Source organism: Corvus kubaryi, unplaced genomic scaffold, assembly GCF_017639235.1.
Source record: "Corvus kubaryi isolate FWS band 111438036 unplaced genomic scaffold, C.kubaryi_AGA036_p1.0 78, whole genome shotgun sequence".
Taxonomy (NCBI): Eukaryota; Metazoa; Chordata; class Aves; order Passeriformes; family Corvidae; genus Corvus; species Corvus kubaryi.
Genome location: NW_024582065.1, coordinates 3,635,104 through 3,640,179, shown reverse-complemented (window position 1 = coordinate 3,640,179; position 5,076 = coordinate 3,635,104).

Below are 5,076 nucleotides of genomic sequence, written 5' to 3'. Positions count from 1 at the left end.
GTTTCTGGGGAAAACACTGCAGGTCAGCTCTTCCTGCCAGCTACCACGTGTGCTGGGATGTTTACTTTTCTTAGAAACATATCAGGGAGCTCTGTGGGTTTATGCTAAATAATAATCTGTTCCAAGAATAAGTTTCCAAGGAAGTAGGAAAAAAGCCTTGACTCTCACAAACAGGCCAACAGAGAAAGAAATGAAACTCCATCTACTTAAGCAGGGCTCAGTGCAGCAGACACAAGGTGGGATTCCAGAGTGGGAGTTCTCTGCCACAGCCTCACTCACACACTTTGGTAGATGGGGTCTGGAACAAAGAACTATGGGGCTCTCACATAGGCTGGTTTGGATTGGAACAGACCTTAAAGCCCATCTCATTCCAGCCCCTGCCATGGCCAGGGACATCGCCCACTAGACCAGGCCCTGTCCAGCCTGACCTTGGACACTTCCGGGGATCCAGGGGCAGCCACAGCTTCTCTGGGCACCCTGTGCCAGGGCCTGCCCACCCTCCCAGGGAAGATATTTTTCCTAATATCCAGTCTAAACCTACTCTCTTTCAGTTTGAAGCCATTCCCCCTTGTCCTATCGCACCAGGCCCTTGTAAATAATCTCTCTCCATCTTTCCTGTGGGCTCCTTTCAGGTGCCATCCTTTCCCATTTTAGTGGAGAACCGCTCTGAGGGTAGTGCCTTGTGGTGGGAGGGTGAGAATAACCTCCTACACTATGGGAGCTGGGAAAAGGAACACGCACCCAGCAGAGCAGCAGTCTGGGGGGATGCTCAGGAGCTTCACAGGAGGCCAAAGAGACAGGCAAGAGATCAGGAAAGCCCACAGTGTGAAGAGTTTGCACACTGCTGCTTCAAAGCATGACTCTGCACAAAGAAGTGGTGAAAGAAATGACCCTGAGGAAGAAGGTGACAGGAAACTGCTGGGTCAATTATACCCCTCTTTCTCTAGTCAGTGCTGGCTGTACCCTCAGGCACAGGGGGACAGGGATTTAGGCTCCATTACTGCCACATGAAAAGCATGAAAAAGTACTTTTCCTTCCTTGCTCAGCTCCCTGCCTGTGAGGGAAGTTTATAAAACTTTCCTTCCCTTCCTTTTCCTTTGGCTGTTGTGTTTGTCAGGGCCCACACCTGCTATTAAGTTTCTGTGCAGAGAGCAGCCCTGCCCTGAGTTGTTCAGGACTCAAATTTAGTCTGTGAATGTGACATCAATATTACTACCTAATAAGCATTAGACATCAGCCTGTAAGCAGAGAAGAACAAATGCTTCCTTCATACAAACTAGGATTGTTGTCCCATAAGGCACTGACAGACAAAAGTGGAAAATCGATGTAAGAAACTGAATATCTGGACTGAACTCCAATTTGTCCTAAGGTCCAATCTGGCACCTATTCTCCTCTTCCTATTCAGGCCAAAGTCCTGTCGACATCAATGGAAGCTTTTTGCAATTATGGAAAGAGGGAAAAAACGTAACACGCTCTGTAAGGCTGCAGCTCCATCACCTTTTCCTTTCTTGGCCATCAAATGCTGAAAGAGTGACCTTGTTTTCATTAAGAGGAACACCTTGTGAATGAATACAGGATGTCAGGTGGGAACAGAGGCACACAAGGCAAAGAATTCATTAGAGAAAGTTTCAGTACTGCAGAGTGAGACATTCATTATTTTACAGCAAGTCCCTGTGAGTTTTAATTAAAGAGACCAGGCAGTTTGTATATAAACTGCCTAATATTGTGCCTTAATATCTTACTGAATATGAATCCAAAGTTTTCCTAGTTTAAACGTTTTTTTCTATCACTGCACAGTACATGGCCAATTCCACCCTGAAAGCTGGGAGAAAAAACAGTCTGGAGGGTGCAAGCCCTCAAGAAAAGCTGTTCTTGGGAGACTCCTGGCCCAGTTTTGCAGCCTCTGGAGATTTACATAATTCAGGACAGCACTGGAGATTTCAGTGTGTGGATGTGTAGAATTAAATCTGCAGACACTTCAGGCTCCCTGGCATTGCAAGTTGAGAAAATCACTTTAAAAAGGCAGCTCTCTGGAGCACTGAACTGGATTGTGACCTGCACACTCATCACACAGCTGAATTGAAAAGCTTGGAGTGATGCTGGGGCCCCACATTCAGGCAGTATCCCTCTCCCCAGAGGCCTTGGCATATCACAGAATGGGATGGGTTGGAAGAACCTTAAAACTCATCTCGTTCCACCCCTGCCATGGGCACGGACAATTTCTACTATCCCAGGCTTGCTCCAAGCCCTGTCCAGCCTGGCCTTGGGCACTGCCAGGGATCCAGGGGCAGCCACAGCTGCTCTGGGCACCCTTTGCCAGGGCCTGCCCACCCTCACAGGGAAGAATTTCTTCCCAATATCCCATCTAGTCCTGTCCTCTGGCAGTGTGTAGCCATTTCCCCTTGTCCTGGAACTCCAGGCTCTTGTAAGCAGCCTCTCTCCATCTTTCCTCTTGGCTCCCTTTGGTTGCTGGAAGGCTGCAATTATGTCACCCCCTAAGCCTTCTCTTCTCCAAGCTGAAAAATCCCAGAGCTGCTCCATCCCTCTGATCCCCCCTGGAGCCTCCTCTGGCCTCTCTCCAGCAGCTCCAGGTCCTTCCTGTGCTGGGCCCCGGGGCTGGGGCAGCTCTGCAGGTGGGGTCTCACCTGAGCACAGGGGCAAAGGGCACAATCCCCCTGCCCTGCTGCCCTTGCTGGGGCTCAGCGCAGGGCAGGGGGGTTTCTGGGCTGCTAACACACTTCCATTTGCAGAGACTTTTGGGTTTACACTGCAGGGGACAGGGATCTTCTCTGTTAAAACAGTCTCAGGCTCACACCCATCTAACCCCACACAATTAACCTCAGCAGTCACAAATCCCTGCTGCCCATGCCAGGCAGGGGAAGCTCCCCACATGCAGTGGGACAGCTGGATAAATCCTTCGCTAAAACCAGCCTCAGGACTTCTGGATTGAATAATAAGAATTCCTGCAACCTGTATTAACTGAAGAAGCATTCCATTAATCTTACACATAGGCGTCCTAACCACCAGTCACAGCTGCCTGCTTGTGATTCGTCAGGATATTTTTTGTGCTGGTAACTGAAATTCAGAGCCCCTGCAGCCCAGCCCCTCTGGGCAGTGATAACTCCTCGTGGGTGGCTGCTCAGCAAGGAATCAACACACAGGCAGGGGATTCAGGAACATTTTGTCAAAGAGATGCAAAAAGGAAAGATCATTTTAGGCTGATTCACCTCTCTGTGTGTGTGTGTGGGTGTCTCTAAATCTGTGTGTGCATATGTGTGTCTGTGTGTTTGCCTTGACTGAGTGAATCACCCTACCTGTTACAGTGTAAAACAGCAAACATTAGTAAAACCCATAATAAGCCTAGTGGTGGTGATTCAACCAAAGCTAGCACATCTGTCACTGAGCAGCAGACTGCCAGGCTTTTCATCAAGGGAAATACAATTGAATAATAATGTAGGAAAGGTAAAGCAGCTTCAACAGAGCTTTCTGCCAAATTGAATACAAGGTGTGCTAAAGAAAAGGGGGGAAAAAAAGCTACACAAACGCATAACCCTGCTTGAATACAAATCCCTCAGTAATGGGGACTCCATGGCTAAAGACACATCACATCTGTAGTGTGAGCAGCTTGTTCAGGGCTGGGGGGTGGATGTGGGTGGATGGGTGAGCAGTGAGGATGCTGACAAGCATCCAACTCTGGGAACACGACATCTTCCCTGTGCCAAGAGCCAAAAAAGGAATTGAAGGGGAGGAGGAGATGGGCTTTTTAACTAATATTTGGAGGCCTGATTCTCCAGTGCCATCTGGTCACTTGGCAGTGCACTTGGCAATGCAGAGGAGACTTAACCCCATTCAAAGTGGTCTCAGAGGGATTTCCCTGTGTTAAAAAGTCCTTTGATGGCAAGGGAGTTCTGCAGTGCTTGTAGGAGACACTAAACTGGAGAGAAAAGACAACACTGCTGGAGGCTCTCTCCCCAGACCCTGGCTCTCCCCAGCCTTGGCTCATCAGATAAAGCCAAAGGAAGGGAAGGATGGGGGGAGACACTGGCCAAATCACTGCCTTTGAGCCTGCTTGGTGAGCCAGAAAAAACCAAACAGAGCCATAGGGGGAACGAGGTCAGGATCTGTGGAGCCAGGAGAGGATGGCATTTCTCCCTCTCCTGGGCATGGGGACCTGAAGCTTGTTCAAATCCATAAATCTCAAGGACTGCAATGGCAGCAGCACCGGCTCGCAGGAAGGAGCCACCAAAGAGGCCTTCCAGACACTTTAGGGGTGTTTTATGGTGGCAGTGCCACGTCTCAAACCAGCCTTCTGTACCCCCACATCCTTTTGGTACTGCTGTGGCTGTACAAAAGCCTTTGATGGGGGTAACATTGTGAGTGACCCTGATTTGTTTCTGCCAGAGTGTAAATAAAGATAATGGACCATCAATCCATCAGCTACAAATGAAACACCTCTGTAATGACAAAAAGAAAGGAAAAAAAGAGGCTTGTGGTGTAGACATTTTCCTGTCTGCAGAGGCATTCTTTTGGGGCATTTCATTTTAAACACCCATTTTCTTTACATTTTCTCTTTCCCTTGTACACAGAGCATTTTCTTCTATTCTGTTTTATTTTTTCCATTTACTTCTTTCTTTTTTAACCAGAGGGGCATTAAAAATCCCAACACCTTTTAAGCACTTGTGTTTACCTTTTGCTCAGCTTTTAAAACCGCTGCAGGGCTGGAGATAAAACCACACACATGCACACACAAATATCCAGACCCCTTCTGGCTGGAGCGGGAAGCGAAATAAACCCTTTGGACTATTTCAAGATGAGACAGATTTGCAAAAGCTCCGACACAAAACCCACGACAATCAGCACAGCCACAGGTCTCCCAGGCTGAAAGGAAGCCCTCCTGCAAATTTCATTGGAAAATGTGCCTTGCAATCGCCTCTCCCGAGCTCGTGAACAGCCCTGCCAAGCAGTTCCAGCTGAGTCACTACTGCAGGCCAGTCCATGCCTCTTCCTCTCCTGCTTCTCCCCCTTTTCCACTGCCTGGCAGCAGAAAGATCAATGCACTCTGCCCAGGCTACCAAA